The 21,885-nt window shown below is 42.2% G+C and overlaps 1 protein-coding gene across 4 annotated transcripts in view; it reads left to right on the forward strand.

The window, feature by feature from the left end:
* Positions 1-21,885, forward strand: part of INPP5B (inositol polyphosphate-5-phosphatase B) — a 2,334,801-nt gene that overhangs the window by 1,364,437 nt on the left and 948,479 nt on the right. The window lies entirely within an intron of this gene.

Raw genomic sequence — 21,885 nt, forward strand, 5'->3', positions numbered from 1 at the left:
AAAGTACAGCACAGCGTTGATAAGAGAAAAGGTTTCACATGTCTACACACATGGTCGTTTGCACACACACAATGGCTGCAGTGCTCATAAGCACCTCAGGTATTATTGTCAGTAGTGCAGTTTGTGGAGATATCCTGGCACTTAACATGAAGACTGCTTGTGCAGTCGGACATTATCCAATTTACATCCCAGTCTGTAACATGCCCATGCTTTGACCAAAACATCACTTTGGCCACCTGCCAGAATAAACAAAGGGGGTGGTACAGATTTCTCAAATTCATCCAGTGACCCTAACTTTTTAGTCTCCAAGTCAGAATTGTCTGGACTAGTATCCTTTCACAATGTACATCAATCACTTGCTATGCAGTCTGCACGTATGACATATACATCAAGACTAAGACCATTACAGTTGTATATCCTTAATACAAAAATAAAGGGAGGTGCTGTGTCATCAGGACACCTCACTTCTAAACTTTCCACAACTCATGCATGCTCTACATTAACTTCATGAATTGTCACTTATCACTGTCCTCCTGTTTGTGTTTTTGTTTCTTCTACATTCAGCTTTCATCCTGCAGATTTATTACATTGGGACAACTCACTTTGCAGATATTCATAGGTTCATATTAGGCTATCTGCCCTAGGGCATTTATAAGCCCAGCCAGAATGTGTTTGGCTTTCGACACCCATTTTAAATTTATTTTGCTATGCCCTTTTTCGAGGTTAGTATACTGTGCCTCTGTCTAACAGTGACACAGAAGTGATACCCGGGGTAAACCTACGATCTCCCATCCACTCATCAAGATTCCTCTTGAAGAGAGTCAATGAGGGACTCTGCCTAACCTGGACTGGGATTTTATTCCAGAGTGAATGGAGCCTCTGGGTTATGAATCTGTCCCTCCAGCATGTCCTATTTATTTCAGTGCTGAGGTTCAAGTCTCTCGAGCACGTAGCTCGATGGGATTTGGATTTTCTGAGGTGCAGCATGTCCATTAATTCCGGGTTGGACATGGCTTTATACGTCAGGCACAGATCGCCTCTGAACAGGCGGTATGCCACTGAGTAGAGCTGGAGTTTCTTTAACCGGGCAGCATATGGCATCTGTTTGAGCCCTTTGATCCTCTTGGTGAGGTACTTTTGGGGTCTTTCCAGTTGCTGCAGGTGTCTGGTAAGGTACATCCCAAAAGGGACATTGTACTCAATTATGGGCCTGATGAGGGATGAGTATTTATTTATTTTATTTATTTTACATTTGTTTACCAGGCTACTCCAACTGGATACATGTCCATTTTCAGTGGAGGCCCGGGGAGAAAAGCTCCAGTTACACAGCATCATAGAGACATAGAAAAACATTCAATAACATTTTGATTTTACATTTATAGAATAGACATTTTAAAACAACATTTTGAACATTGCATGGAAAAAGTTTGGCAATAATATTAGTATGACGTAATACCTCTGCAGTTACCAAGAATTAGAATAAGACAGAAAAAATGGCTAATAGAGGTACAGATAAGAAGTACTACTCAGGGAGGAGAGTGCAAAGAAGAAGGAGGAGGGGTAGTTATAAGGAATGGTTAGAAGTAGAGAGTTATATACTCAGGGGGAGAGTGCAAAGAAGAAGGAGGGGGGGTAGTTATAAGGAATGGTTAGAAGTAGAGATTTATATACTGAGGGGGGAGAGTGCAAAGAAGAAGGAGGAGGGTTAATTATAAGGAATGGTTAGAAGTAGAGATTTATATACACAGGGGGAGAGTGCAAAGAAGAAGGAGGAGGGTTAGTTATAAGGAATGGTTAGAAGTAGAGATTTATATACTCAGGGGGGAGAGTGCAAAGAAGAAGGAGGAGGGTTAGTTATAAGGAATGGTTAGAAGTAGAGATTTATATACTCAGGGAGGAGAGTGCAAAGAAGAAGGAGGAGGGTTAGTTATAAGGAATGGTTAGAAGTAGAGATTTATATACTCAAAGCGAGAGTGCAAAGAAGAAGGAGGAGGGTTAGTTATAAGGAATGGTTAGAAGTAGAGATTTATATACTCAGGGAGGAGAGTGCAAAGAAGAAGGAGGAGGGTTAGTTATAAGGAATGGTTAGAAGTAGAGATTTATATACTCAGGGGGGAGAGTGCAAAGAAGAAGGAGGAGGGGTAGTTATAAGGAATGGTTAGAAGTAGAGATTTATATACTCAGGGGGAGAGTGCAAAGAAGAAGGAGGAGGGTTAGTTATAAGGAATGGTTAGAAGTAGAGATTTATATACTCAGGGGAGAGTGCAAAGAAGAAGGAGGAGGGTTAGTTATAAGGAATGGTTAGAAGTAGAGATTTATATACTCAGGAGGAGAGTGCAAAGAAGAAGGAGGAGGGTAGTTATAAGGAATGGTTAGAAGTAGTGATTTATATACTCAGGGGAGAGTGCAAAGAAGAAGGAGGAGGGTTAGTTATAAGGAATGGTTAGAAGTAGAGATTTATATACTCAGGGAGGAGAGTGCAAAGAAGAAGGAGGAGGGTAGTTATAAGGAATGGTTAGAAGTAGAGATTTATATACTCAGGGGGAGAGTGCAAAGAAGAAGGAGGAGGGGTAGTTATAAGGAATGGTTAGAAGTAGAGATTTATATACTCAGGGGGAGAGTGCAAAGAAGAAGGAGGAGGGGTAGTTATAAGGAATGGTTAGAAGTAGTGATTTATATACTCAGGGGGGAGAGTGCAAAGAAGAAGGAGGAGGGTTAGTTATAAGGAATGGTTAGAAGTAGAGATTTATATACTCAGGGAGGAGAGTGCAAAGAAGAAGGAGGAGGGTTAGTTATAAGGAATGGTTAGAAGTAGAGATTTATATACTCAGGGAGGAGAGTGCAAAGAAGAAGGAGGAGGGTAGTTATAAGGAATGGTTAGAAGTAGAGATTTATATACTCAGGGGGAGAGTGCAAAGAAGAAGGAGGAGGGGTAGTTATAAGGAATGGTTAGAAGTAGAGATTTATGGTAGAGAATAATATTTTGATTGGTGACAGGTAGTTAGAGAAAAAAAATGGTTAGTCAGGGTTGTTACAAGAGCATAACCAGTGATTGGAGAGGAAAAGTTTTAGGTTAGTTTTAAATAGTGGGAGAGAGGTAAGGGTAGTGAGGTCATTTGGTAATTGATTCCATATTTTACCAACTGAGTTTGAGAATAAGGAATCACCTGCTAAGTTATTAGAGAAGGAAGTGTGTATCAACATTTTGTTGGCAGAGCGCAGATTCTTCAAATTATTATAAGGTGTTATAATGGTAGAGAGAATTGGGGTGTTATTGGGTTGGTGTAGGGCTTTGTGGGCGATTATAAGTTGGTTAAATTGTAGTAGTAGTGGTAATTCAAGCCATCCTAGCTGTTTTAGATTCTGACAATGGTGGGTCCTGTAAGGAGAGTTGGTAGCAAATCTAGCAATATTATTGTATGATCTAGTAAGATTGTTAAGATTATTTTTAGAAAGATTGGTATATATGGGGGAAGCATATAACAGGGTAGAGATTAAATGGGTTCTAGCTATTGTGGCTCTGGCTACTGGTGTCAGGAAAGGTTTAATGCGATAAAGGGATCTAAGTTTTTTGTTAGTAGATTTAATTGTAGAATTTATCTGAGAGTCAAACTTTAGCTGATTGTCAATAGTAATTCCACGGAGTTTGGTGGTGGGGTCAGGTGAGATAACGGTGCCATCGTCTGATGTAAGTGTGAAATGGAGAGGGGGAGGTAGATGAGATGGGGTAAAGAGCAGTAGTTTGTTTTTTTTAGGGTTAAGGAGAAGACAGTGGTTAGAGAACCATTTTTCAATAGTAGAGAAGGCTTACTGTGTGTGAGAATGAAGATCAGTTTGTGATGAGGCAGAACAAATGATAGTGGAGTCATCAGCATATTGAATACAGGTAGACTGCGGAATAGAGAGGTGAATGTCATTTATGAAAATGGAAAACAGTAGTGGACCTAAAATTGAGCCTTGTGGGACACCTAGAGAGATAGGAAGAAGGTCAAAAAGATGGTTTTGCCAGAGACAGCTAGTTTTCGGTTATCCAGATAGGATGTGAACCATTTTATGGCAGAATAGTCGAAGGAGAGGGACTTCAGTAGGTGGAGGAGAAGTGGATGATTAACCATGTCGAAGGCTTTAGATAGGTCTACAAAGAAAGCAGAGGATAAAGTATTATTGTTACGATTTTTGTTGATACAGTTAGTAAAGGATAGTAAGGCTGTGGTGATACTATGAAATGGCCGAAAACCGTGTTGACAGTTAGCTAGGAGCTGATGGAGGAGTAGGTGGGTTATAAGTTGTTTATGGATACATTTCTCCATGATTTTAGCAAGTGGGGAGAGTAGAGCAATGGGACGAAAGTTAGAGAAATCAGTAGAGTCACCACCTTTATGAAGAGGAATAATATATGAGATTTTCCAGATTGATGGGATTAAACCTTCTTTTAAGGTTCTGTTGATTAATATGGAGATTGGGTAGGCAATGGCTTTGGCTCCTATTTTGAGGTGTTGTGCTGGTAGTTGGTCAGCTGAGGGGGTATTAGGTTTTAGTTTTTGATTTAGGGAAGAGATATAGGAGGTGGGTATAGGTTCAAGGTGAAAAGGTGGAGGAGTAGAGCTTGGACTGGGCAAGTTAGATAAGTCTGGGTTTTACTGATTTGCTAGTTTTAGTATAGTGGTGGTGAAGAAAGAATTGAAGGCATTCGCTGTTTGCATTGGACAGTCTGGGTTGGAGCCTAGTGGGTTAGGTGATTCCACTCTGCCTGGGGATAGTAGTGTGTTAATAGTAGACCAAAATTTATGTGGTTGATGAAGGGATGTTTGTTGTAGTTGTATGTAAAAGTTCGTTTTGTCCTGCAGGATAGCTTTTTTTTTGTAATATTTCTTTGTTGTTTAAAGGTTTGGTGATCAGTTGTGTCCTTTGTGGACCACCATTTAGCCCAAGATTTGTTTCTATTGAGGATTAGTTTCCTAGTATGATTTGAGAACCATGGAGCTGGTTTATTTTTCATTCTTATGGAACGGATTGGGGCATGTTGGCCTAGGATTGCTAGGAAGGTGGTATTAAAGTAATTAACTGCTTCATCTATAGGGAGAGACTTAAGGGGAGACCAGTTACATTGTTTAAGTTCGGTTAGAAACAGTTCATGGTCAAGGTGTTTTTGCTGCGGATGGTTCTGACTGAAGAGGGGATATTTAAGGTTATTTTATGTCTAATAATATATATGAGAGAGTGGTCACTAAGGTCATCTGGGAGGGTTCCTGTTGTATAGTTTTGTTGTGAACAATTTGTAAGAATCCAGTCTAAGATGTTTTTTTTTGTTGTTATGTTTGTTTGTTCTGGTTGGAGAGTTTATAGCTTGTGAAAAGCCATGCAGGTTAATAAGGGATGAAGGATTGGTGTTGTTACATAAATTCCAATCAATATTAAAGTCTCCTAGTAGAATTGTTTCTTGAGGGAGATTGGTAGAAAGCCAATTTAGGATGTCCTCTAATATAGTTAGATTTTTACCTGGGGGAAGGTAGGTGCAGATGATGTAAACTGATTTATGGGAGTTAAGCAACAGTTTAGAAATAATTATTTCTTTCTTGTTATCAGAAGGTAAGTTATAATTCATTTTGCTGATTTGTAGCCCTGTTTTATAGATAATTGCAACCCCTCCGCCTTTTTTGTTCAAACGGTCATGTCGAATGATGCTATAGCCTGGGGGGATGATTTCTGTATCTTTTATTGTGGGTTTAAGCCATGTTTCTGTTAAACAGAGAATATCGAATTTCTGGACATCCAGAAGGGCATGAACTTGTGGTATTTTGTTACATATACTACGTATGTTGAGATGGGCTATTGAGAGTGATTTGGAGGGATTGGTAGTTGGTAATGGGTTCATATGGTAGAGATTGTGGTGAATGGGGGGTGGGGTAAGGCTTGGGCCAGGGTTGGGGTGGATGTCTCCATCTTTTAATAAGTGGAGTAATATGAAATTGTAACATTGGAGAGGCTTGTAATAGTGGTAAAGGAATTTTTTATTGCCTAAGATGGAGTATTTAATATGATGTAGTCAGTGATATTTAGCATGAAAGAAACTAGGCTTAATGGTGGCATTTAGGAAGGTTGTAGATAAAGCAGGAAAAGGTGTTAGGGTTTGTTTGGAAGGGATGATAACAGGAGATAGGAGTGGCTGTTCATAGGAGGTTAAGAGGTAAGCTGTGGTAAGAGTAATCAGGAGTAAGAGTGTATGAACACATTGGTATTTGTAAGGCATGGTAGTAGAAAGTGTAGTATTTATGTAGGGAGAAGAGTAGGTGTTAGTTTAGGAAGATAGAGTAGGTGGAAGGGAGGGGATTTAGAAATAAGGGGAGTAGAGGTATTGATATGGGGGGTGGCTAGTAGTGATTCAGTGAGTGGTTCATTGGTAAAGGGGGTGTGGTTATGAGGGTAGAAGGTTAGAGGTACTGGGGGCGGGTGAGAATTGGGGGCAGGGTAAGGGAGCAGAGTGAGCCCGTAGGGCGAACGGAGCGGGATACACAAAGTGGTCAGTAGAGGATGGAAAAACTATCAGTGAACACTGACTAGCACAAAGGTAAGTGGAGGCGGGCTAGGAATAGTGGGTAGGAATAGAGTGAAATAAAGAAGAGAAAGAGAAAAAGAAACAATGTGAATTAAAGAAAATGTAAGGGAAAGTGAAAATAGAAGTAGATATCAGTGAAGTAGATATTGTTGGGGAGAGGGTGACATCTAGTGGACAAAAGTGGAAATGCGCTTAAATACACCAGGGCTCCACGGGACTAAGCTGGACTGAGGGGAGATGAGAGCAGGAGAAGTAGGGGTCTAGGTAAGGGGGGAAATGGGGATAGGGGAACAAGGGGTTTGCTGCTGACTAACTTGGCTGGGAGCAAACAAAACACCTAGCAGGGTTTACTGGGTATTTAATTTCACGGCTATGTCATAAATAAACATACTTTCTTGATTTCTTGTATTAGCAGCTTGCAGGAGATAGCAGGGTTTGATAAAGTGTCTTACAGCAGTTGGTTGAGAATGCAGACAAAAATATAGGTGTGAGATTCCACCCAGGCGAAAACTCAAGGGTAAGTCCAGGAGAAAGCTGAGGAACAGAAGATAAAATAAGAAAGTAAGTTATATTAAAGCAGTAAATAACACTATATACATAGCGCAGTAAGGATAAACAGATAGTAATAGTGCACAACATAAAATGAATCACATAAAGTAGTAGTTGCAGTCAGGTATGAACAATTATATTGAGTAGAACAAATACATGAGTTTAGGCTACACACAAATCAGTTTGCTAGTGTTAAGTAGCGTAGGACACTCTTGTAAGTTTCGCTTCCACAGTAGGAAGCACTACCTGAAATTCTATTAGTATAGGTTACCGCTTAAAGTGGTCTAGTCAGCTCTTAGAGTAAGCAGTTAAACAAATTGGAGGGTAAGCTTGTATGAGCTACAAATTTGGGTTGCCTTTGGCTGACTGGATTGAGGCCGTCTGAGCATGTAAGGGCACTCCGTTTTACACGTGGGTTCAACTAAATGGCGGGTATAAATCGCAGTATGTACAGCAGTTCAACTAAATGGTGGGCAAAAATTGCAATATATACAGCAGTAAATAAAAAACAGCGTTATGATTCCAAAACCTGTTTAAAAGCTAATACAATGTACTGTTGCTCCGTTATGCATAAAGGCTGTTTAAAAGGGCAGAGCAGTGCCGAGATCTTTAAATACATATAACCAAAAGCAGTAGGAGTAAAACGAAGATTAAGACAGTGACAATGCTTAAAGACATTACCAGTTATGTGGAATTAGGGGTTAGTTCCATAGCAGGATTATTTGCGTAGTTCAGAGCATTACAGGTAATTAAACCTTAGTGCCTAAAAGTAGGACCAAGTATCTAAACATACGTTGCATTAGTCGCAACTACTGAACTAGCACAGTCACAATCAGGTCGACGTCTATAAATCTTTTGAAAAGCAGATAATATGCATTTACATGGCAGTTAGCTTCGTTGCATAAAACTAAGTTGAGGCACCACCTTTATGGAGAGGGACCACTGCTGCTGTACGCAACTCTTTGGGCACATATCCTGTAGTAAGGCTGAGATTGAACAGTAGTTTTATGTAAAGAGGCACGATGACCTCCCCTGATCTAGATGTGTGAATCCCTTCATGATTAGGTGGGCTATATAAAATGTTTTTCTAACCACTTTGGCCACGTGGTTGTCAAATGAGAGATTGCTATCAACTTGGGTCCCCAGGTCCCTAATTACTTCTTCTGTACTTAATGGATTACCACCTATGTGGTAATTTGTGGGCACTTTGTTTTTGCCAAAGGGGATGACTATACACTTTTTGGCATTTAGCTTGAGGCCATGGCGCTGGCACCAGTTGTCTGTTTTTATGAGGCCCTTTTGGAGGATGCTTGTGTCAGCTGGAGAATCGATTATGGCGCCCAGTTTGCAGTCATCTGCGAACTTGGTCAGCCACAGTCCTTCCATGTTGGCCTGTACCTCCGAGAAATATATACCGAACAAGAGAGGTCCCAGGACTGAGCCTTGTGGGACACCACTTGTAACTGGTTTGGAGTCTGATATGGCTCCAGCAATTCTAACCATGTGGGTTCTGTCCTTGAGCCAGTTTGCAATCCATCTAGTGACATAGGGGTTTATATTTAAGCTGGTGAGCTTATCTATAATGCCAGAGTGGGGTATTGTATCGAAGGCTTTGCGAGGTCCAGGTAGGCTGTGTGGACCACCTTCCCCTCGTCAATGGCCTTGGTGACTGTTTCAAAGAAATCAGCCAGGTTTAAGAGGCAGGATCTGCCCTTAACAAAGCCGAACTGGGTAGGATCCAGTGTCTGTAGGTCCCCAATATCTTTATTTATGAGGTCCATGATGATCCTTTCCATAGCTTTGCAGACCAAGCTAGTCAGGCTTATGGGGCGATAGTTTCCAGGATCCGTTGAGGCACCACCTTTATGGAGAGGGACCACTGTTGCTGTACGCCACTCTTTGGGCACATATCCTGTAGTAAGGCTGAGATTGAACAGTAGTTTTATGTTTGGGTTTAGCTCTTCTTGGAGTTCATGTAGGACACAGCCCGGGACACCGTCTGGTCCCATTGATGCTGTGTTTTTGCTTTGGAGAGGGCGGCTCTTACCTGAGCATCTGAGATGTCAGGGGGGCAGCACTCTGCTGGGATAGATATTTGCCCTTTTGGTAGGGGGGGGGGAGAAGTGTGCGCTGAACCTGTCAGCTAGGATGTTGGCAATGTCTGTGGGTTCGGTGTATTTTTTGTCGTTTTGGACTAATTCTGAGCATATCTGGGAATTCCCACCCAGGTTCCTAACATAACTAAAGAAAGCCTTGTGATTATCCTTAGTGTCCTGTGCAATTTTTCTCTCGAAGCTGGCCTTAGACAATTTTATGAGTGCCCATAGTTTTTTGATAATACTGATCAGTGATGCCTTCCCTTTTTGGGATTTTGCTCTATCATTTAGTAGCTTTCTCCTTCTGTTGTATAGTTTGTTTATGGCTGGGGTCCACCAGACAGGACGTCTGCCTTTGGGGGATTGGGTCTTGGTTTTATTTGAGATCGCATGATCCATGCATTCCTGAAGGTGTTCATAGAATGCGTTTATAAAGGATTCTGCGGTCTGGGCCGTATTTTCCACAGGCCCGGGGGCTTTCAAGGATTCCACCTTGGTTTTGAGGAGTGTGAAATTTGCTTTAGAGAAGTTTTTCACTGTGGTTTTCTGGGTAGGGGGTGGGGTCGGGATGTGAATATCCAGTGAGATTAGTTTATGGTCTGATCTTACCAGTGAGGGATACACTTCTGGTCTGGAGCATAGAGTCCCCATGTTGGTGATGATCAGGTCCAGTATGTTTTCCCCTCTTGTGGGAGTGGTAACAAGTTGTTCCATAGCATTTGAGTTTATAAATTCTAGGAACCTTTGGGCTAGGGTGTTGGAGCTAGAGTAATGCTCCCAGTCTATGTTTTGGTAGTTGAAGTCGCCCAATATAATGGTGTTTGGAGAGACCTTCATATTTTCCAGTGTTCTCAGGAGGGCTGGGTGGGGTTCCTGGGTTTGGGAGGGTGGTCTGTAGCAGGCTATAAACTGGAAGGCAGTTTTACCCACTGTTAGTTGCACATGGATAGTCTCTGATGCTTCGTGCTTTGCCACCAACCTGGAGGTGTGGGTATCTTTGATGAATATCGATACTCCCCCTCCTTTTGTGGTTCGGTCCAAGTTTTGGGGCCGAAAAGCATGGTATGAGGTATAATCTGGTAGTGCTGGGGAGCCCTGAACCAGGTTTCTGTTACTGCACAGATATCAATGTTCTCCATGCTAAGGAGAGTTTCGAGTGCATGCATCTTGAGGTTTAGACTTCTGGCGTTGAGTAGCATTACTCTTAGTTTCTTATCCCTTGTGATACCTATGGAGGTGGGTTTGTCTTTTGAGACTTGCCTAAAAAAGGCACTATGGGGGTAGCAAGAGCCTTTGCCAATATCCGAAAGCCCAGGGGTGACAGGTGCAAGCCGTCCCTAGCGAAGCATCGTGGCTTGTCGAGCATATCATCCCAAGCTGACAGGCATTGGATCCCCTTTGAATGACACCAGTACTTAAGCCAGTTGTTGAAATTGATCATCTTGTCTTCATATTGTGGCATCATTCTTGGTGAGGGTAAGATGCTACTCAAGGTCAGGGTCATACCAGCCTGGGCTACATGCTCAGAGAGCTCCTCTATGTCTCTTTTCATGTAGTCCAGGAAGGTATGTCTCAGGTCATTCACACGAGCATGGACAATGACTGAGTCATATTTGTACTTGCCTTGGAGTGACATGAGTGCTTGTGTTATGTGGCGGATCCTAGCGCCCGACAGGCAACTCACCGTGACCCTCTCCTTGTTCAGCCTGGTGAGCGGGACGTCAGTGTGCCTGACGGTAGAGTCACCTATTACAAGTGTATCAGATGTGTTGTTTAGTCTTAAGGGCTGTGACTGTTCGGCACACTGGCTTTGTGAGATATGTGTTGCACTTGTTTTGTTTTGGGGTAGCGGTTGCTTGGGTGTCTGCTTTGGAGGTCTCTGCTGCTTAGGCAGATCTTTATTTAGAGTCTCCGAGTATGTTTTTGTGTGATTGTGTTTGGTTTGCTGTCGTGGTAGGTCTATGTGAGACAGTGAGTGTGGTTTCCTTCTCCTCCTGACTGGTTATGCCAGTACTGAGTTGAGAGAGCTTAGCCTCCAGTTTGGCTATATGGTTGCATCTCTCACATATGTTGGAATTTGTTGGGAGGATATTCTTCGTGTTTCACTGTTGCAGTCATTACATTTGAAGTAATCTGCTGGCAGGTTGCCCTCATTCGGCCTGAATAACAAAGTCTTGGGTCCTGCATCGGTTGCTGTCTCCTCTTCCATGACATCAGGTAGTCAGGGGTATAAAACATGCAGCCGATGCCATTTTATTCAGTCTTTCTTGCCGCGCGGTGCCCAAAGCAGAAGCAGTTCGCAAGTGCCAGTTGGCCGACTCCTGAAATTTTCACATTCGAGTTTCAGAACCGAAGTCTTCAAACTAAAGCTAAGAACCCCGTTGGAGAAACTTTTTCTTGCTCCTTACCGATGTCAGTAAGTTAATAATTGCATTACTTGTGGGAAGCAAATACCTCATAAGGATTTTCATTTGTACTATATTCCTTGCCTAGGCCCAGATCATAATGTGCCTTGCTGCTGGTTTTATGCTAGATTTAACCAACACACTATTAAGCGTCGGTATATTTTTGCTTCTAAATGTTTTGGATCAAGATTTAATTATCCTGAAATGTTGTCGGTTAGCAATCCGACTACCGGAGTTCACAAAAAACGCAAAGAAAAAGAGACAGACCGTCGAGGTCCAAAACCGACGACGAAGCTTCTCCTAAGCCAGTCACCGGTACTTAGTGAGGCGCTTTCGCAGCCCTTGATACCTGCTACTTTTGAGTCGCAGGCCTCTACCAAAACCCATTCGGAGTCTGGTATGATGCAAGATTCTCAGAGTATTGAACCCGCAGATGTCTCTCCCTTGGATGGGTCCGGAGCCGCTGAGCAGGCACCGGCTTCTGGGGGTGTTTTTAGGCCTCAACATTTTCATATTAAACCGACGCCAGCCTCAAAAACAAGGTAAAAAACATCTCCTATTTCTAAAAAAATGACGCATGAGCCACGTGCTCAGGCCCCTATACCTAAACAACAGATGATCAAAATGGCTGAGGACTTAATTACCTTGATCAACCCCCCCCAAGAGGCCTAGGCAAGGTTCAGATCAGGTTTCCATTTCTTCTGATTCCTCTTCTGATCAGGAATTTTCTATTCCACCCTATGAGGATTCTAATGCAGAGGAATCCATCCCATCTGCATCTCATCCTGAGGATTACTCTTTTGGAGTGACTTTGCATTCCTTAAGGGAACATTTTCACTGGAAGAGTCAGGACTTCTCTGAATCAAAAAAGAGGCTTAGGGATTGTCTTCTTCTTCCTCAGCATAGGCCTTTGGCAATCCCTCCTGTATTAGACATTGTTGATTATGTGTTTTCGGAATCAATCATGGCTCCTGATTCCCTACCTCTGGCTCCTAGTAAGCCAGACAGGTATTACAGGGTTCCTGACTCCCGCAAATTTCTATTCAAAAATCCTGCTGCTGATCCTGAGACTATTTCACAGGGTCCCAAGGGTGTAAAGGCCTCTACAGCCAAAAATCCTACCCCCTCTGATAGAGATTCCAGGGCGCTGGATAGATGGGGAAAGAAGGTTTATACGTCTGCTACCTTGGCAGTTGGGGCCTTAAACTGCCAGTTTCATATCCTTAAATATCAACAGCATGTTATGGGCCTACTGAAACAGAAAATGATGTTGATTTTTGATTGTGTGGAAAATAAAGTTACAGGAATTATTACATTCAGCAGAACAGGTTGGAAAGCATACTTTGCGATGTGGCTTTGATTCCTTGGAGGCCTCTTGCAGGGTCGCAGTTACTGAATCTGTGATTAGAAGGCATGCCTGGCTAAAGGAGCAAAATCTGCCTGATCATGTTAAAACTAAATTGTTGGATGCCCCCTTACAGCATGATACTCTGTTTAGTAATAAGGCAAAAGAGGCTTTAAAGAAAATGGAAGACAAAGCTAAATCTATGCAAACTGTAAAAGATTTCTTGCAAGTGCAGTCACCTAGGTTCAGTAGGCACTGGCCTACTAAAAATTGGTCCTTTCCTGTGTCCAACAGAGCCATTCAAGGCAAATACAGGTGCTCAAAAGGCTCCAGTTACCAATCACAGGGTTCTTACAGGTTAAAGCAATGGGGTGCCTCCACCTCCAAATCTGGAGGAAACAAAGCACAACCCTACAGTAAACAGTCTCAATGACTTTCCTCTACCATCACCAAGCACTTATCTTTTGGCAGCCCCCTTGGGGGTAAAACTAGCACTTCATGCTCAATGGCAGTTAATTATCCAGGACAAGTGGGTATTAAACATAGTATCCCAGGGGTACAGATTTCATTTCCATACTTTGCCAATTTCCAACGGATGGCCATATCTGCCACAAAATCAGTGGGCAGAGGCTCAGAAACAATTATGTCCCTCATGGATATGGGGGCTATTCAACCAGTACCAGAAAAGGAAAAAGGACTATGTTTTTATTAAAGACTTTTCCTGGTACCCAGAAAAGACAATTCTTGGAGTCCAGTACTAAACTTATCGATTTTGAACACGTTCTATTCCAAAATTCAAAATACTGACTTTACAGCAGCTACTGCCTATGCAGGGCAGGAACGCTAGGTTAGTGACTCTAGACTTAAAGGAGGCATACCTGCATATCCCAGTAAGGGAATCGTGCAGAAGATACCGCCACTTTAAGGCAGGTTTTTTGCATTACCAATTCTCTGCACTACCGTTTGGCTTATCTACTGCTCCCAGGGTCTTTACAAAGTGCCTGGTACCAGTAATTGCATTCTGCAGACAAAGAGGAGGACTATGGCTGATCAAGTTCGCAGACTGGGGGCCATAATTGACTCTCCAGCTGATACAGACATCCTCCAGAAGTGTCTGACTGAGACGGATACCTGGTGTCAAAATCATGGCCTCAAGCTAAATGGCAAAAAGTGCATAGTCAAACCCATTTGGAAAAAACAAAGTACCCGCGAACTACCACATACTTGGTAGTCCTCTAAATACAGAAAATGTAATAAGGGATCTGGACACCCAAGTAGATAGTAATCTCTCTTTGATAATCATATTTCCAAGGTGGTTAGAATGGTTAGAAAATCCTTCTATGTGGCCCACCTAATCACAAAAGGGCTCGCATCTAGAACAAAAGAGGTTATTGTGCCCCTCTACTCATCACTAATCAGACCCATCATAGAGTACAATGCCCCATTTGGGATGTACCTTACAAGACACCTGCAGCAGCTGAAAAGACCACAGAAGTACCTCACCAAGAGGATTACTGGCCTCAAACAGATGCCCTATGCAGCCCGACTGAAGAAATTCCAGCTGTACTCGGTTGCATACCGCTTACTCAGAGGTGATCTCTGCCTGACATACAAGGCCATGTCCAACCCAGAATTAATGGACATGCTCCACCTAAAAAAAAAAAAATCCCCAAGATTCACATGCTCTAGGTATCTAAACCTCACCACAACAATAAATAGGATGTGCTGAAGGGATAAATTCCTGTCCCAGAGACTCCCGATGCTTTGGAACAGGATTCCAATCTACATTAGGCAGAGCCTCTCACTAGCACTCTTCAAGAGAAAGCTTGTCGAGTGGATGGGAAACAGAAAATTTACCCCAGGGATTACTGCAGTGGCTCTGCTGGACAGAGGCACAGGGAACTAATGGCTCTGCTGGACCAAGGCACAGGGAACTAATCTTAGGGGGCAGCAAAAGCCAACACATTCTGGCTAGGTTTATAGATGCCCTCGGGCAGATAGCCTAGTACTTACCTATGAACCTATGAGGTTCAACAACTAACAGTTAAGATAGAAGGTGATGAGATAAAAAGTGATGTATAATCAATCTTCAATAAAGTCTCTAGAAGCAGATGGTATTCCTGTGGAAGTTTAGAAATCAGGAGGGAAGAAAGTGATAAAGATTTGAAAGAGTTTGCTTAACAGTATTTTAGAAGTACGGAAGCTGCAACATCTTGGAAGAAAGCTGTGGTGTCTGTGTTAAATATGGGAAATATCCTTTAGATTCAGCTTTTCAGCTTCATATAGACCCACTTCAATTTTAAACCACAACTAGAAAGTGTTCATATCATTACTAGGTAAAAGAGGGGCAAAGGTGTTGCCAGAATTGTTAGATATAAATTAGTATGGTTTTGTGGAGGGGTGGTAAGCATTTGACAACATTAATAAAACAGTGATGATCCAGAGGGAAGCTGATTGTAAGAAAATACCTCTGTTGTTGGTGGGTCTTGATGTAGAGAAAGGGTCTGACATAGTAAGGTGGGATTTTATGAGTAGGCATTGGAAGCATTTGCATTCCCTGATCATAGGATCATAAGTTACTAGGCTAATGGCCCTAGTTTCTTTACAAGTCTAGCCAAGTTCTACCCTTATTTCCACGATCAGCACCTATTGCCCGTCCAAGAGGGACACTGGTAGAATCCCCAGGGTGAGTTTATGGTTACCCATCCAGTCATCCAGATTATGTTTAAAGAGGGCCAATGAGGTGCTCTGTTTGACATGAAGTGGGAGTCTGTTCCAGAGGTGTGGTAACCTCTGGGAGATGAATCTCTCCCTCCAGCAAGTTCTTTTAATGTGACACACCAAGTTAAGGTCTTTAGAGTGGGTAACCCGTGTACTGTTTGACTTGAGGATATGCAGCATTTCGAATAAAGCAGGGTCAGAGATTGCCTTATATGCAAGGCAGAGATCGCCTCTGAGTAGTCTCTGTGAAATAGAATAAAGTGACAGTGGTTTCAGATGATCCACATAGAGCAAATGTGAAAACCTTGAATTTTCCTTGTGGGGAACCTTTGTGGGCTCTCCAGTTGCTGCAGGTGCTTGGAAGGGTACACACCAAAAGGGGTGTTATACTCAGTTATTTGCCTGAAGAGGGAGGAGTACAGGGAGGTTATAACATCTTTTTTTTCCTGGGGGCAAAGCCCTTACTTATGAGATGAGCAATATCGAATACCCTTCTTACCACTGTGGAGACATGGTGATCAAAGGTAAGGTTGCTGTCATCCTGTCTGCCCAGGTCTCTCACCACTGAATGCATACTTAGGGTGTTGCTATTCATGTGGTAGTTAGCAGGAAAATCGCTCGTATTGAAAGGGCTGACAGTACTTTTTTTGTACTGGTTTAATGCCATGACCTTGGCACCGATCATTTGTTTGTGTAAGCCCCTCTTATGGGATGTTAACATCATTTGGAGATTCTGTGACAAATCCCAGTTTGCAGTCGGCAGCAAATCTCGTCAGCCACAGGCCTTTAGTTTTTACTTGTACATTGGAGAAATAATACAATGTACAAATAATAAGGTTAATTAGAAGGATATATGAAGGACTGGAGACAAGAAATAAAGTGTGAGGGTTACTCTCAGATAAGCTGTGTTTGAGCAGAGGAACCAGGCAGGTGCGTCTTCTTTTCTCTTTGTTATTTGCTTTATATTTAGAGCCACTGGCAAAGAAAATAAGGGACGCATGTATACAAGGATGTAATTGGTATGATAATCAAGAAAAGTTGGCTTTATTTCCAGATGATGATATTTTATACCTGATAAATCCAGAAAAGGGCATCTCACTGTTGTAGAACATATTGAGAGAGTGTCATGTCTTTTTGGGATATAAAATCAGTGAAAATAAAACAAAGGCTATAGACATAAATTATGTACCCACACATGAATTGGTTCAGCAATACTTATATTTATGAAGACATAAGATGAAGTATTTAGAAGTATGGATTAACCTTTCTGTTGTGGCAGCTAAGGATATGTGGGAAGTGAGTAAACTGAAAAACTGCAAACTCTTATTCGTGGATATGCATTGTAAGATGCAAGCAGTGAAAATGTTTTCACTTCCTTTAGTCTTTTATACAGGTCAGGCATTCTTTTTTTATCAACCCGAGGAGAAGTTGTAGACAGTAATTAAGAATTAAAGGGATTTATCTGGGAGGGAAAGGGAGCAAGAATTAATTGGGATAAGTTGATCCTTCCAATAGAACAAAGTTGTTTAGGTCTGCCTGATTTGAATGGATATTTTAGAGCTACACACTTAAGACTTGTTTACATAACCTAAGCAAAGGTTTTAATTCAAAGTGGAAAGGGATGACAATGATGCAAGGGGAGGTTAAAAAATAGAGGGAGAGAGTGCGATTTTGGGTGCACAATCTTAAGGAGAATAATAATAACCATTCAGGAATATTATATTCATAAATTAGCAGAAAGCATTCTAAGAACTAAGCCAATACGAGAATGGAGAAAAGAGGTTTTACCAATAGGGATAGCTGCAAGTAAGGTACAGAAAACATGCAAGAGAGGGATGGAATTTACTGGAGGAACTTAGCAAAGGAACCAAGATATAAGGAGCAAATAACAAAAGCAGGAAAAGTAATCAAGTGGGATGAAGCCAAGAAGATGTTTGGATTGCAGGCTAGAGTCTGCCTTCCCTACCAGGGCTTGATCTCAAAATACAGGCAAAGAGAAAGGGACAGGGATTTTAAGTGAGAGACCTGCTTTGGTAGAGTTTAGTTAAATCTAGAAAAGAAGCAGCTGTTAAAAAGGATAATTTGTAGAGTTTATAAAATATTGCATGATAACTATAAGAATCAACCAGAGGAGTTTAGAAAAGATTGGGAAGAGAAACTGGAAAAGTAATTTACAAGAAAACAATGGGAAGAAGTATGGCTCCCAATTATGCACCCCAGTCCAGAAGATTTATGATCTTTATATATAAAGCAACCACAGAGGCAAACCAGATGAAACAACAAAAGATTTATGATCTTTACTTTGAAATGTTTGCATAGGTGTTGTTCTGGTTCCACTTCAAAACATCTAATTCCCATAACATCGAATCTCAAAACACTGAGACCATAGCATGGACAACCCAAAACACTGAAAACTCACAACATCGAAAACTCAGAACACTGAAACTTTGCATCACAATTTCGAAAACTACAAAGTGCATAGGTTCATAAGTGTATACTAGGCTAATGGCCCTGGAGCCTTCACAAGCCTAGCCCATAGGATTAACCTGGCATCGTGCCACCCGACCTTAGTTCCCAGTGCCTCTGGTGAGTAGAACCACAGGAGTGATCCCTGGGGTGAATTTTCTATTTCCCATCCACTCATCAAGATTTCTCTTGAAGAGAGCCAGTGAGATGCTCTGCTTGATATGTATGGGAAGTCTGTTCCGTAGCATGGGCAGTCTCTGGGTTATGAACCTGTTCCTCCAGCATGTTCTATTGATTGAGGTAATGAGGTTGAGGTCTCTGGAGCGTGTGGTATGGAGGGATTGGGATTTCTTTAGATGTAGCATTTCTGACAGAGCTGGGTCAGACATGGCTTTTTAAGTCGAGCAGAGAACGCCTCTTAAGTAGGCGATATGAGACAGAGAATAGTTGGAGTTTTTTGAGTCTGTCCATATAGGACAAGTGTTTAAGGCCTAGGATCCTCTTTATGAGGTACTTTTGTGACCTCTCCAGTTGCTGCAGGTGTCTAGTGAGGTGCATGCTAAATGGGGCATTGTATTCTGATTGGCTTATTGAGGGAAGAGTAGAGGGAGACAATGACCTCTTTATTCCTGGATGCAACACCCTTAGTAATGAGATGTGCCATCTAGAAGGACTTTGTGACCACAGTGGCAATGTGATGGTCAAAAGAGAGGTTGCTGTCAAGCTGTGTTCCCAGATTTCTTATAACTCCTTCTGTGTTCAGTGGACTACCATCGATGTGGTAATTCATACGAACTGGGTTTTTCTGAAAGGAGATGACAACACATTTTTTGGTATTGAGCTTAAGGCAATGGCTCTGACACCATTTGTTGGTCTCAGTGAGGCTTTTCTGTAGGATGTCAAAATCACATGGAGAGTTAGTAGCTCCCAACTTGCAATCGTCTTTGAACTTTGTCAGCCAGAGACCCTTCATGCTAGCCTGGACTTTAGAGAAGCAGATACCAAACAGGAGAGGACCCAGGATCGAACCCTGTGGGACTCCACTCGTGACTGGTCAGCAATCTGACTTGAGTCAGCTACTTTCACACTGTGGGTTCTATCTGTGAGCCAGTTTGCAACCCACCTAGTGATATAGGGGTTGATGCCTAGCTTAGTTTTTCTATGATTCCTGAGTGGGGAATAGTATCAGAGGCCTTGACCAGATCAAGGTAGGCTGTATGAACCACCTTGCCCTCATCCACACCTCTGGTGACTGACTCAAAAGAAGTCGACCAAGACATGATCTACCCTTCACAAAACCAAACTCTGTGGGATCCAGAGTTTGGAGACTCCCTATATCCTTGTTTATTAGGTCTGTGATGATGCGTTCCATAGCTTTGCATATCAGACTCATCAGGCTAATGGGGCAATAGTTCCCAGGGACTGTAGTTGCTCCTCCGATGTGGAGAGGAATGACTGTAGCCGTGCACCATTCAATAGGGACAAAGCCTGAGGTGAGGCTGTGATTGAACAAAGTATACAAGTGAGGTGCCAGTTCACTCTGTAGTTCATGTAGAGCACAGCCACGCATAGTGTCAGGTCCCACAGAAGCTGTATTCTTGGAGCTTTGGCAATTGATATAGGTATCATATGAGAGTAATGTAAGAATAAGTGGGGCAGGAGGAGTTTAATGCAGAAGTAGGAAGAGATGAAATAATAGAAGTAGAATAAAGAGTTAGGGCTGGAGAGAAAGGTGGATTAGGTGTCTTATTAGATTACAGTGAGGTATGAGATGAGGCAGAGTGCAGTGCTGAGGGAGTTATATGGGGTGAGAGCACGAAAATTCCCAGAGGGATATAAGATGAGAGTGAAGCAAGGCCTTAAAGGTAGCGTGATTATGGGTGGTACGAATAAGAGTTGGTAAGGAGTTCCAGAGGCGTGCTACAGAAAAAGATAGTAGATCTTTGCCTGGTGGATGGGCAGGCTTGTGCAGTTCAATCAGATTCTGGTTAGTAGATCTAAGAGGTCTATCAAGCAGATGCATTTTGAGGGAGGAGGGACAGAGAGAGGGATCGAACATAACTTTGTGGGCGTGGGTGAGTTGAATGTAGGAAAGGTGATTGGGCAGTTCTAGCCAATTTAGTTTGTGAAGGGCATGACAGTGATAGGTGGAAGATTTGCAGCCTGTAGCAAACTTGGCAGTGTTGTAAGAAGTGGGGCACCATATAGGAGGGAGGGAATGAGTTATGTGGTAGAGAGAACAAACTTTGTAGGGGGAGTAAGGTAGCGATTGTGGCGGTAAAGCATACCAAGTTTCTGGTGGGTTTTTTGATGTTTGTTTGAAGATGGTATCAAACTTAAGCTGTTCATCAATGAGCACACCTAGAAGTTTGACATGGGATACTAGCTCGAGAGGGGTATTATTATGGCTAGTAATGGAGAAAGAGTTTTTATCTATGGTCATGTTTTTGGAAGGAATAAATACCATAAGTTTAGTTTTTGATGCATTTAGTGCCAAGTGGTTATCCAACATCCAGTGTTCAGTGGAGGTGAAGGTATCCTGGGTTAATTTTAAGAGAGTGGGAAATTCGGGAAGGAGGTGGCAGAACAGATGATTCTAGAGTCATCTGCGTATTGAATAAGCTTAGCATTTGAGATGGTCTGATGGAAGTCATTTATGAAAATATTAAACAGTAAAGGACCTAAGATAGAACCCCGGGGTACACCTGTAGGAATATTAAGGAAAGAGGAAGTGGCTTTTTTCCATTTGACTGCTTGTTGCCTGTTAGAGAGGTAACTGGTGTACCAGTTGATGGAAGAGAAGGAGAGTTTAGATAGAAGAAGTTTATGAGAGATAGTGTCAAAGGCCTTTGAAAGTCCAAAAGGAGGGTAGACACTAGGCAGCCAAAATCACGGGCTTTGTTGATAGTTTCAAGGAAAGAGAGTAGAACAGTGGTAGTGCTATGTCCAAGCCTTAATCCATGTTGTGTGGGGGTAAGAAGATGGTTATCCATGAGGTAGGGTAAAAGTTGTTGGTGAATAAAATTTTCAAGAACTTTTGAGATAGGGGATAAGACGGCGATTGGTCGAAAATTGGGAATATTGTTATTGTTTCTCCCTTTATGAAGAGGAATGACAAAGGCCTTTTTCCAGAGTTGGGGTACCTAGCCTTCTTAGATTGACCGATTTATTAAAATGGAGATAGGGAAAGTGAAGGCTTCAGCCGCCATTTTTAGAAAGTAGGAGGGGAGGTTGTCAGGGGCATTTGAGCAGGTTTCAAGTTGAAGAGGAGTTATGTATGGTAGATGTAGGGATAGGTTTGATAGTGAGGGGGAGGGGTTTGGAAGTGGTAGTATTTTGGGATGAAGAGATAAGAGAAGATGGAGAAGATGATGGAGTATTGTTGGGGAAGGATGCTGTTAGTTTGGCTATGGAATCAATGAAGAAGGAATTAAATTGGGTGGCTAAGGCCAGGTCAGAGGCATTTGGATCAGGGTAGGGGTTGTCTTTTTTGCAGGGATTGAGGAGGGAGGTGATACCATTCCAGAATTTTTTTAGGGTTTATTTTGTGGTTATTTTGGAGTATGGAGAAGTAGGATTTACAGTTGGATGCAATAAGTTTTTTTTATCTTTGTTGCGGAGTAGTTTATGCCCATTTAGAGTGGAGGGAGTTTTATTTTTCTCATACTGTTTCCAGGCTTTCTCACGGAGATATATGATGGTTGTGGTTTGCTTTTAATTCTTTAAGTTTTGGAGGGAGAAAAGGTA

This window comes from Protopterus annectens, chromosome 1.part1, assembly GCF_019279795.1.
Source record: "Protopterus annectens isolate FY-2018-M chromosome 1.part1, PAN1.0, whole genome shotgun sequence".
NCBI lineage: Eukaryota > Metazoa > Chordata > Ceratodontiformes > Protopteridae > Protopterus > Protopterus annectens.